This window comes from Talpa europaea (assembly GCF_964194135.1).
Source record: "Talpa europaea genome assembly, chromosome: 1".
Classification (NCBI taxonomy): Eukaryota; Metazoa; Chordata; class Mammalia; order Eulipotyphla; family Talpidae; genus Talpa; species Talpa europaea.
The window spans coordinates 113,596,668-113,610,679 of record NC_140073.1 but is presented as its reverse complement, the minus strand read 5'-3'; positions in this window follow the sequence as shown (position 1 = coordinate 113,610,679).

Below are 14,012 nucleotides of genomic sequence, written 5' to 3'. Positions count from 1 at the left end.
AGGGTGAGAGGATTCACCAGAGACAGAGCGGGGAACAAAACAGGCGGACTGATTAAATACACTGCTGAGGGGAGCAGCAGGCGAGACAGGAGAGGTCTGCTGCACCACGTGGGTTGCTCCTGGCTGGCCGGGGCTCGAACCTGTGCTGCAGAGGCTGCAGATTGCTTCATAGTGCTGAGACTTAACCACTTGCATCACCAGGGAGGCCCAAATCATGGTACTTTTGACTTAAAAGGTATTTTGGAAGAAAAACTAATTGAGGAAGAGGGAGATTTTGACATGGAATTTGAGTACATTGTATAAAAATAAAGATGGAAATGTGGGTGAAAAGCTAGGGAAAGAGGTGTAGATGGCTGAATTGCTGCTATAGAGATTTTGATGGAAATCTTGAGATGAGTAATATTTCAAAGAAAAAGAAGAATAAAAAGTTAAACCATGGAGGTCATGTTTAGATGAGAACATCTCACATGTTCTCAGTGTGAAAATGGAAGAATCAAGTGTCAGGGAGAAAGAAAGAGCAGTTCCTTGTTCTGTGGGAAGAGGTATTACAGAAGGACCGGAACAGGAAGAAATGTGACTCAAGGAACAATAAGAAGGTCAGTGTGGCTGGATTTCCCCAAGCAAATGGAGAGTGATGGTGCTGGAAGGGCGCCCAGTCAGGGGTCAGATTGTGCAGGGGCCCCATAGACCTTTGTCTAGGATTTTGATCTTTATCCCAAAGGCATAGTTAATGTACAGATTTAAAAAAAAAAAAAAAACTTAGACTACAGATTTGAGAACAGATTTGGAGAAGATAATCGCATTTAAAGTCTCCAGGCATTGGCTCAAGCCTGAGTCATTTGGGCAGCCTTGTGGAGGGGTGGACACCAGAACAAAACTGGGGTTCTATTGAAGGCAAGGAGAGGGTAGTACATGCTATGTGGGTTGCTAGTGTCAGCACACTTAGCAAGTCGACATTTTTCCAATAGCTACATGAAATTAAACTTACTGTATGTCTTACTTTGATATTCATCATCTCCCAATAAGTGGGCATTTAAATTATTCTTTTTTTTTTACTATTATAAACAATACTGCAAGTGGGGCACTCTTGAACATTAATCTTAGTGCTCACAAGATGCCTAGAAGTAAAAAAGCCAGGTAGGACTGTATGAACATTTTAAAGTTTAATAACTTTAAAGCTATTTTCCTGGAAAAAATATAATGCCACTTTTGGGCAGCATTCAAGGAATTGTTTTATGTAATTCCAAGGGTAGGAAGGCTGAAATGATGGCAGCCAGTAAGGAGCTGGCATAGTGACGCAGGGGTGAGAGGCTGACGTCCTGATCTCCTATGAGGGGCTCTATTTGAATTTACCTCAAAGCTGGTAACCACAGGAAGACAGTGCTAGTCCTTGGGTTGACAGATCCTTTTGAACTGAAATCGCTGAACCTTTGGTGCACAGGCCACAAGGAGGAGTAGGAGCCTTCTGAGAAACTGGCTGCTGGGAACTAGGTCTTAGGCATGTTCTCTTCGCTTAATTGCCTCAGTCTCACTCTCCAAGAATCCCAGCAGTGTTCAACAAAGCCAGCCCCTCCATCCTTCTTGAAACACTCTCCTTTTCTGACTCCATACGTCACACCCTGCTCTTTTCCCTTTCCTTCATGAGCTGTTGTGTGAGCTGCTTGTCCTTTGTCCTCACCTTAAATGTTGATGCTTCTTAGACTTTGATCTGGTTTTCTTGTCCATTTCCTAGCTCCTGCCTTAGATGAGCTCATTCTTTGCCAGCTTCAGTTCTTTTATATGCTGACAACTCCCAAATTTTTATCTTCTGTCCTAACCTCATCCTCTGAGTCTCAGAATCGTATACCTACAATTAAACTTGTCCAAATGGAACGCTTGATTTCCACTTCCAGTTTATGCCCCCAGTCCCCTCACGCAGTCTCTCCTGATTGTCGGGGCAAAGTACAAAATGTCATTTTAGATTTCTCCCTCGCCCTCGCTTTCTCAATACAATCTGCCAACAAGCCTAGTTGAAACCACATGCAAATTGAGTCTATCCACTTTTCTGCTTTTTCACTTCCCCATCCTAGTCCATCATCCCTTTTCACTTAAACACCTGCCCTCTCATTTATTCCCTACACAGTACTGAGAGATTTTTATAAAATCTAAATCAGATTGTTTTACCTTCTTGCTAAGCAGCTACCTAAGGATTTCTGTTGCTTTTTGGGTAAAAAAAAAATGAATGAATGGTCTGCGAGTTCCTGCATATGAAGGCAGGGCCTGTCTCTAACCACCACCCCTGCTCTTGGCCTCTCAGTCAATCACAACTGGCCCTGTTGCTCAGTATCTTTTCAATCCCTTGGCTATATCCAGCTTCTGTGCATGCCAGGGCCTTGAGCCATCTTGACTGTGAAATTGCCTGTTATCACCTGCCAGCGACTTTCTTTGCTTTGCCAGCTCCTGAGCCTCCCTTGTGTTTTGATTTAAGTGTTGTTTCTCAGATAAGCCTTCTATGACTACCCTACAAAACACAGGTTCCCTGTTTTTGGCTTCTATCTCAGTCCTTTCTTTGTTTCCTTGACACCAATTATTTCAGTTTTCCATTTATATTTCATGTTTGCCTTTTCAGCTCTAGGATGGAAATTCCACGAAAGAGGACACATAATATATTTTGTTCAGTATGGATTCTTCAGGATTAGTAGGGAGCACTAGATATTTGTTCAGTGAATGAGTAAGAGTCCTATTCATTGATCTTATTATACCAAACAGAAGTGTCATGTCCTTGTAGTAATCACTGGCATCATCACTCTTTGTTATATATCACAGAGAAAATGTAACATTACTTGATTTTCTAATTTTGCTCTTCTTTTTAAGTCTCTAATGTGCCAGCATCCTATTTACCCATCTTGACTGTGAAATTGTCTATTGTATTAGGCTTTTACCAAATCAGAGACGAGAAACTCAACCAGGTCTTTTTCTCCATACAGTGTATAAAAACCACATATCAAGTGCTCTGCTGTATCCTGAATTAATTTTTATCAAGCGTGTATTCTTTGATTCTGGACCTATATGGGATTTGCCATCAAAGCACTATTTAGCTAGCCTAATGAGGATGTAAAAGATCTTTGAAGCCTCACAGTAGAGAAAGCAGTGTGCACTGTGGTGGAATGGCACCCACGCTGTGGCAGGGTGAGACATATTGTTGGTCCAAGAAAATGAGACACGATTTTGTGTGGGGCTCTTCGTGTTCTTTTCTTTCTTTCTTTTCTTTCTTTTCTTTCTTTCTTTCTTTCTTTCTTTCTTTCTTTCTTTCTTTCTTTCTTTCTTTCTTTCTTTCTTTCTTTCTTTCTTTCTTTCTTTCTTTCTTTCTTGATTTATTTATGCATACAGGAGCTGGGGTACAGGCCAGAGGTGGGGAGGGTGAGAGGATACACCAGAGACAGAGTGGGGAACAGAACAGGCAGACTGACTAAAATACACTGCCAAGGGGAGCAGCGAGCAAGTCAGGAGAGGTCTGCTGTGCCATGTGGGTAGCTACCTGTCCGGGGACTGAACTCGTGCTGGAGTAGCTGTGGATAGCCTCATAGGTTGCGTCCTAACCCCTTGTGCCACCAGGGAGGCCACTTCATGTTTTTTTCTTGCAGCAAGAACACTATTTTCTCATCTGAAAGCCAGACAGTACATTCACTGCTGCCACCTCTCCCACACTTTCCAGACTGGTCAAGCAGTAGGTATCTGATGAACTAGTCATGATCAGTCAACCATGGACTCTTTGGGGCATTGAAATCTGCTAAATTTAGTTGATGGTAAATACTAAGAGTTCTGTGACTTGAGGTTTGACCTTCTGCCACTTCCAGGATCTTTTATTTTCAGTCTGAAAAGCAAAGATGGCATGTTTATCATGGATAACATGTTTATCCTAACCTACTTCTTAGATTTGTGAGTTTCTCTGTCCCTTTCTTTCTATGGATGAGGATGAGGAAGAAAAGAAGTGGGGTAAGGATAAAATCCTTTGTGATGTGAGAAGACATTATAGTGAAAGCTACTATGCTTATACATGAAACCTTCCTAAACAAAACAAAGTTAATCTAGCTTTTAAATTTTACTTATCAGACAATATGGATTTCTCCTTTCATTCCAATAGTGTGTATAACATCATTTTTGTTCTAAACCATCTGCCACCATTGTTTGAGCATATGAGTGCTCTGGTTAACCTGGTTTTATTGCACAGCAAAAAAATTAAAAATAAATATTTCCCAATGATGCCTGACATATTTCAAAACTATAGTCTGTTTATAGCTAAAACAGTGTGATACTGAATTTGGATCAGATAAATAGATCAACCAAACAGGAGAGACAGTCTGTAAGTGGAAGCATACAGATGTAAAAATTTAGTTTGTATCAGATAACATTGCAAATCAGTGAAGAAAGGGTCAAGAATGGATCTAACCCTGAAAAATAAATTAAGATTTTAATTTTATACCTTACACAAACATAAATTTCAGATGGGTAGAGGCTTAAAATTTATAACTCTAAAGCTACAAGAAAAAGAATACCAATATCCTTGGTGTAGGAAAGACTTTCTTTAATAAAATGCAAAAATCATATAGCATGGAGGAAAAGTTACTTAAATTTGACTATAGCAAAATTCACCTTTTTTTATGTGGCAAAATCCCCACAAACAAATCCATTATGAACAAAGTTAGAATACAATTGAACATAACAAATGATACCTCTTCCTTTAATAATAACTGGTGAGAAAACAAGAGGGCAAAGAGCTATTAGGGACTAAAGAAATTTAAGAACCACCCCACTGAAATGAAATGTGTAAACCTTGTTTGGATTCTGATTTAAAGAAACACATTGTAAAACAATGTTTGTGGATCAGTGGAGAAGTTTGAATACTGACTGATTATTATGTGATCATAGAAAAATTATCGTTCCTGCTTGTGACATAATAATGACACTGGTTTTTAAAAAATATTCTTATCTCTTAGGTTTACTATTGAAATATTTATTAATGAAATTACACAAAACCTGGCATTTGCTTTGAAGTAATCCAGCAGGTGTGCAGATAAAAGGAGATCTCTGTGTTCTTAACTCTTGAAGCTGGGTGAATGGTATATGGGAGCTCATTATATTCTTCTCTTTAATTCACATTTGACATTTCCCATAATGATTTCTTAAAAATACAAGTAATGGATTTAGAAATGTGGCTAGCCTATATAACACTCAATAAATGTTATCTGTTTTTATTATATTAATCTTTTAAAAAGACAAGTGAGATATTGCTGGTGGGAGTGTAAATTGATATGTCCTCTACAGATGATCATTTGGTAATACTATTAAAATTAAAAAGATACTTAGTTTTAAGTAGTGCTTTTACTTCTGTGGATTTATTCTATAGTTATTTGTACATGCATGAAATAATATAAGGATAAGTGCAATCACTGCAGCATAATTTTTAATAAAAATTTGGAAGCAATCTAGATGTCAATCAGTGGAAGACTGGTTATATAAATCCTGGTTCATCAACATAATAAAGACTGCAGGTGAATAAATAAGTAAAATAAAATGACATCAAAGAAATATAAACTGATATAGAATGATCTTTAAGATAAATTTAAGTAAAAAAAGCAAGATGAAGCCCAAATATATACTACATTTTATGAAGTTATAAAAAGTAACTGTAGAGGAACATATAAACTTATTTTCATATGCATTGAACTCTTTGGAAGAGTATATCAGGACACTGATTTTTTTTTCTGGAAGGCAAACTGAATATGGGGATGGGACTAGACATGAGACAGACACTTTTCTATGGGAATTCTTGCAACTCTTTAAGTACCTTTTGAATATATTAGTAATTCAAAAATATATTGGTAATGTGTACAAGATGTAAATGATTGCTATCTAGGATACATATACAGCTCTTACAAAATGACAATAAAAATACAAATCTAATAGAAAAATAAGCAAATTATATGAATAAAGAAAACTATTATTGGCCAATAAGCCTGTGAAAAGATAGTTAAACTTTCTAACAACCATGCAAAGGTGAATTAAAACTAATACTTAGCAATTATTTTTAACTATAACATTGGAAAAAAGTTAAATAGCCAATAATACCATATATATATATCAGCACGTGAGAGAAATGGTTCTATATACTTCCACTGTGGTAATATGAGTCACTATAGTGACTTTGGGAGTCTTTTGGCAGCACCAAAGTAAAATAGTTGTTGTCCATACCTTAAGCATAGTTTACACAACTGAGTATATTTCCTACAAAAACCCTTATATGTATGTACAAAGGGTCTGATACAAGAAAGTTTGTTGTGACATTGTAGAAAATAGTGAAAGACTGGGAATGACCAAGTTATCTATCAACAGTGGATTGGAAATTTGATAGTGAAAAGAGCTGAACTAGATATACCTGCTACAACATGGTTAGATTGTCAAAAACCTTTTTTTTACTGTTAGAGGGAAAAAAGAAAGTTGTGGAAGCTATAAAAAAGTCATTTATTTAACAAAATACCTATAGAAAGCAATACTATACATTACCTCTGATATGCATAAGGGTATAAACACACACATATATAATGTAAAAATTTTTAATTGAAGTAGCATTAATTTGTAGCATTATAGGTTTCAGGTGTACTACAGCATTATAAATCAACATCTATATATAGGCCACATTATATTCACTACCAAAAGTCTAGTGTTCACCCTTTACCATACAACTGAACCGTTACTCAATTTATCCACACCCTCTTGCACCTCTCTCCTGCTAACTTTTTTTGTTCTTAGTCTAAACATTTGTTTTGTCTTATTTGTCATCAACTTTATGTCTTCATCTTTCACATGAGTGAGATCATACAGAGTTTATAATTTTTCTGTTAAACTTATTTTACTTAGCATAATACCCTCAAAGCCATCCTTATTACAAATGTCAGGATTTCTTTTTTTTTTTAAGTAAATGAATACTATTCCACTGTGTATACATACCAAATCTTTTTTATTTCATGCTCTGTTGATAGGCAGTTAGGTTGTTTCCAACCCTTGGCTGTTGTGAATAATACTGCAATGAATATGGCCATGTATGTATCTTTTTGATTTAGTGTTTTAGTATTCTATGGGTAAAAACCCAGAAGTGGGATAACTGGATCATATGGAATTTCTATTCTGAACTTTTTAAGGAGTCTCCTTACTGTTCTTCATAGTGACTGTACCAATTTACATTCCCTGCGTACAAGTGTTCTCTTCCCTCTGCAGCCTCTTCAACACTTGTCGAATGATAGCTATTCTCACAGGTATGAGGCGATAGCTCATTGTTATTTTGATTTATATTTCCCTAATAAGAAGAGACAATGAACATCTCTTTCATGTGCCTGTTGGCCATCTATATGTCTTCTTTGGTGAAATGTCTTTTTGGATTCTCTGCCCACTTTTATATTGGGTTGTCTCTTTTTGTTGTTATTGAATTGTTGAGTTCTTCATTCAGTTGTTGAATGTGTGGTTTGTGAATGTCCTCTCCCATTAAGTAGGCTGCCTTTTCATTTTGATGATAGTTTCTTTTGTGTAGAAGCTGTTTCGTTTGATGTAGTCCCTTTCATTTATTTTTGCCTTTGTTTCTTTCCTATTGGAGTTGAACTTCCAATGACATCTATAAGGTTGATGCCAAAGAACATGTCAACTTTCTTTTCCTTCTATAAATACTTAATAAGTTTAGGTCTTGCATTCAAACTTTTAACCTGTTTGGTATTAATTTTTTTGTATGGTGTTAGATAGTGGTCTAATTTCATTCTTTTGCATGTGGCTTTCCATTTTTTTTAAATACCATTTATTGGTGAGTTTCTTTCTCCAATACATGCTTTTGGCTCCTTTGTCATAAGTTCATTGTCTGTACATGTGTGGGCTTATTTCTGGACTCTAAATTTTGTTTCATTGATCTGTGTGTCTGTAAAATGTATATATTTTTAATAGACCATAAGGATCGACACCTAACTCATGAAAGTGGTTTCCTTTGCTTGTGGGGAAGTGGACTGGTTAAAAGGGATCAAGTTTGGAATCTGAAACATATTATTTCTTAAAAAAAAAAAAAACTAGAGGGAGATATGGCCAGATGTTAATAGCTTTTAACTCTGGGAAGTATGAATGTTAGAGTTTAAATTTTCTATATCTTAAGTTTCTCAAGAAAAGGGGGTGGGGTGGGAGAAAACTTTGTCAGAGGAAAATAATTATATAGATTTCCCATTGAGCTTTGGGGGACACAAGCAATGTGCACTTCCATTTGGGAAAGAAAGAAATCCTGAGTGAATGCTTGGCTTCCTGTAGAAGAAATTTTTGCTGATGACAGCTTGTTTCCTTCCTCCTGACTTCTCATTCTGCTCCACCATAGACATCTCCAAAAACACTCCTGGGAAAGGCAGCTACTTTTAATACTGAGAGGCGAAAGTTCATTCTACCCACATAGGAGAGTGTTTAAAAGGAACAAATAATTTCCATAAATATGATTTGTAGTTTTTAAATTCTACACTGTGTGTGTATTATTACTGTTATATATTATTGTAAAACTTACTGTTTCATGGGAAATAAATAATAGAAAGTGGATTAACAGGCTCACAAGGACAAAAAGGGAGAAAGCACAAATAAATAGGATAATAAATGAAAGAGGAGAAATCACAACGGACACAGCAGAAATCAAAAGAATTATTAATAACTACTATGAACAGTTATATGGAAACAAGTTCAACAATCTAGAGGAGATGGACAAATTCCTACAACTCTACAATCACCCAAAGCTAGATAAAGAAGAAATAGAACACCTAAACAGACCAATTACAATTAGCGAAATTGAAATGGTAATCAAAAACCTCCCCAAAAACAAAAGCCCAGGACCTGATGGATTTACAAATGAATTCTACCAAACATTCAGAGACGAATTGGTACCTATCCTTCACAAACTCTTCCAAAAAATTGAGAAGGAAGGTATAATACCTAACACGTTCTATGAAGCCAACATTACACTAATACCAAAACCAAACAAGGACAACACAAAAAAAGAAAACTATAGGCCAATCTCCCTAATGAACACTGATGCAAAAATCCTCAATAAAATTTTAGCTATCAGAATCCAACAGTGTATCCATAAGGTAATTCACCACGACCAAGTAGGATTCATTCCAGGGGCACAAGGATGGTTTAACATCCGAAAATCAATCAATGTTATCCAACACATCAACAAAAAGAAATATAAAACCATATGATAATATCAATAGATGCTGAGAAAGCTTTCAACAAAGTGCAACACCCATTCATGATAAAAGCCCTTGAAATTCTTGGGATACAAGGAACGTACCTCAACATCATAAAGGCCATATATGACAAGCCAACAGCCAGTATCATTCTCAATGGTGAAAAGCTGAAAGCAATTCCATTAAGATCTGGAACAAGACAAGGATGTCCACTCTCACCACTGCTTTTCAATATAATACTGGAAGTCCTAGCCAGAGCAATAAGAGAAGAGAAAGACATCCAAGGAATCCAAATAGGAAAAGAAGAAGTCAAACTATCACTCTTTGCAGATGATATGATAATATACATAGAGAACCCCAAAAACTCCACAGAAAAACTAATTCAACTCATCAATCAGTTCAGTAAAGTGGCAGGATACAAAATCAACACGCAAAAGTCAGTAGCCTTCCTATATACAAACAATAAATCTGAAGAAGAAGAAATCAAAAAAACCATCCCTTTTATTATTGAAACAAAAAAAAATCAAATATTTGGGAATAAATCTAACAAAAGAGGTAAAGGACCTATACAAAGAAAACTATAAAACACTGTTAAAAGAAATACAAGAAGACACAAAGAAATGGAAAGACATCCCCTGCTCATGGATTGGAAGAATAAACATTATTAAAATGGCCATCCTACCAAAAGCAATATACAGATTCAATGCTATTCCAATCAAAATTTCAATGTCATTCTTCAAAGAAATAGAACAATTATTGATGAAATTCATATGGAATCACAAAAAACCCCGAATAGCCAAAACTCTCCTGAAAAAAAAAGAAGGGAATGGAGGCATCACACTCCCAGACTTCAAACTCTACTACAAAGCCATAATCATCAAACCTGCATGGTATTGGAACAAGAACAGACATACAGACCAATGGAATCGAATAGAAAATCCAGAAATAAACCCACAGATTTATGGTCAACTAATCTTTGACAAAGGAGCAAAGACTATGCATTGGAGCAAAGAAAGTTTGTTCAATAAATGGTGCTGGGAAAACTGGGTTGCTACATGCAAAAGAATGAAGCTTGACCACTACCTCACACCATATACAAAAATCAACTCAAAATGGATTAAAGAACTAGACATAAGACCTGAAACCATAAAATACATAGAAGGAAATATAGGTGAAACACTACGTGATTTGCATATCAAAGACATCTTTACAGACACATCACCCAAAGCAGTGATAGTGAAGGCAAAGATCAACAGCTGGGACTACATCAAATTAAAGAGCTTCTTCACAGCAAAAGAGACAATAACAAAAACAAAGAGAAACCCCACCAACTGGGAGAACATTTTTGCACACAACACTAATGATAAAGGACTGATCACAAAAATCTGCAAAGAGCTGAGGAGACTCAACAACAACAAAGAAAATAATCCAGTCAAAAAATGGACAGAGGAGCTAAAAAGAAACTTCTCTGAAGAGGAAATGCGAATGGCCAACAGGCATATGAAAAAATGTTCAACATCACTTGCAATCAGGGAAATGCAAATCAAAACTACCATGAGATACCATCTTACACCAGTGAGAATGGCACATATTAAAAAAACTAGCAACAACAAATGTTGGCGAGGTTGTGGAGAAAAAGGAACTCTTCTGCACTGTTGATGGGAGTGCAAACTGGTCCAACCACTGTGGAGAGCTGTGTGGAGATTTCTGGACCTACTAAACATAGAGCTTCCACAGGATCCAGCAATTCCACTCCTAGGTATTTACCCAAAGAACACAGAAACATCAATTCCAAACAACACCTGCACCCCTATGTTTATAGCAGCACTGTTTACAATAGCTAAGCTTTGGAAACAGCCCAAATGCCCAAAAATAGATGACTGGATCAAGAAGATGTGGTACATATATACCATGGAATATTACTCAGCATTCAAAAAAGATAAACACATGCAATTTGCAGCAACATGGATGGCGCTGGAAGGGATCATGCTCAATGAAATAAGCCAAAAAGAAAAAGAAAAATACCGGATGGTCTCACTCATAGCAGGAATCTAGAAAACTTAAATAAGGGACCAGGAAAATGTATAACTATAAGAAAGTGAAAATCAAAATCAACAAAAACTATGAACCAGAGACACTTTTTGGGGGGTGGGGGGCGGGAGGGGAGGGATTGGGGTCAGAATGGGGGGATTGCAATTGTATGGGGAATATAAAAATAAAATTTATTAATTAAAAAAAAAAGAAACAAAGCACTGAGGACAAGGTATGAATGAATGTATTGGATGTATCAACTGCAATAAATGCCAGATCAAGGAAATGAAAAAAAAAAAAAAAGAAAGAAAGTGGATTAAGATGTGAAACCCAAATTCCAAAGATTATATGCATTTTAAATTAAGTTCTAAGGAAATAAGTAATACACTCAAGATTTTTAAAAAGAAAAGCTGCTAAAGATATTTCAGAAATTCTTAAAAAATATTTCGACAATGTGACAACTTTATCAGTAGACATATTTGGTAATATAAGGCCTTCTACTTACAGGGGCTCCTCCAAGTGTACCTATGACTAAAGTTGACCTTGAACAGTGAGAAAATGAAGCCCCCAACTGATGTGATATAATGTGGGAGGAGAATGGGAGCAACTTGGATATTAGGGTGTTAGGGCCATTGTCTGGGTTTCTCATGAATTATTGCATTTGAACACAGGTATGGACAATAGCATACAGTCTTCTTGGAAGAAGAGATTTTTGGTTTAGTGGGCATCAAATCGTCCTTTTTAATATTTGATACATTAGCAGAAGCTTATTATACCAGCTGGCTACTGCCAAATTCTTCCGCCATCTCCTTGATGACAATGACAGAATAGCACATCCATGTAGCATTCAGAAATGATACTTGCTTGCTTTGCCACTATTCTTTCTGTGAAAGGGAAAGGAACCAGATTGGAGAGGATGGTCATCAGTTGGCAGAATCAGTTAATAACACCAGTGTGTTTCATTTGGGAGAGGTAAAACCTTGATGGGGTGTTGAAATTCGTGGGGAAATGTTATCTCAACTCATCCTCCCTTAGCTTGGATAACATCTGCTCTCATTTCCATGCCTTCTGTGTACCCAAGTAGAAGGGAAACTCACCCCACCCACCAATCACTTAAGTTCTTACAATGTCCAATACTAAAAAAAAATAGTGTGTGAGCTACCATAGGGATCCTATTTGTAGAGTCTCTGCTTCTTACTTAAGCCTTGATTTATTGTCTTTGATTGTTTTGGGTAGGGGATGGCTGATTTTTAACAAGAAGATAAACTTACAGATGGAAATTCTTTTAAGCCATAAATACCACTAACTCTCCTGGTACAAGGAAGTTCAAATAAAGACACTGGGATTTAGCAGCTGCTAAAATGTTTTCCTTCTCTTCCCATTGGTCAAGAAAAAGATGTACCCTGCCATTAGCTGTGTAGGCGCCAGAGCCTGACCTGGGCTGGATTCATAAACCATTCAGAGCTGCTCTTGTGCAGAAGGGAAGCAGAAGATGACAAATTGGTCTACACCAGCCAGTTGACCTCAGAAAGGGAAGAGTAACTTTACCCAGTAATCTCTAAAGGTTTCCTTATCTGCCTTATCTGCTTTATTTAGTATAAACACTGCCTTCTTGAGTTCTCCCTGATTCTTGTAGCAGGCTCTAAGGATTAATTCCAGGTCCTTGTCTGAATTCACCACTGCTGCTCTGCTCCTCAATATTGTTTCTCACTTTCTCCCAAATCTTACATAGTTGCTGGAAGATAATCAGTTTGAGTTGAGACTGGTGCAGCATCTTGGAAAACAGCACCTACCACCAAATGTAGGCAGTACACACATGGCAGTTGAGTTGGCAAACTCAGTGCTGCCTGCATGTTAAACACATGGGGAGATTTAAACAGCAAACAACAAATGATGCACCCACCTCTCCCCAGACCAGCTGACTCCTGGTCTCCAGGCATGGAGCCCCAGCACTGCAGTGTCTGTGATACTCACTAATGATTTTGATGTACGGAGAAGGGTGAGGACTACTGGACTAGATAACTTGCTGTTCACTCAAATATGTTCTCTTTGCTTCCAGATTTGAAAGAGACCAATTTCAGTCCTTTCGAGAAGCAAATATCCCAACCATTGAGAATATCCCAGTGTTACTTTATAACAACCATAGAATAAGGAGGGGTGTCCATACTATGTGGCCCTGGGCAAGTTATTTAAACTCTCTGCCTCATCTGCAGTTTCCTCATCTGCAGAATGCAAAGTGTAGCAGTAACAAAGTCTGAAGCTTGCCAAAACTAAATGAACTGATGTATGTAAAAACTCTTGGAACACAACAATGTATCCATAAGATAATTCACCACAACCAAATAAGATTCATTCCAGGGACACAAGGATGGTTCAACATCCGAAAATCAATCAACATTATCCAACACATCAAGAAAAAGAAATATAAAAACCGTATGATAATATCAATAGATGCTGAGAAAGCTTTTGACAAAGTGCAACATACATTCATGATAAAAGCCCTTGAAATTCTTGGGATACAAGGAACATACCTCAACATCATAAAGGCCATCTATGACAAGCCAACAGCCAGTATCATTCTCAATGGTGAAAAGCTAAAAGCATTTCCATTAAGATCTGGAACAAGACAAGGATGTCCACTCTCACCACTGCTTTTCAATATAATACTGGAAGTCCTAGCCAGAGCAATAAGGCAAGAGAAAGACATCCAAGGAATCCAAATAGGAAAAGAAGAAGTCAAACTAT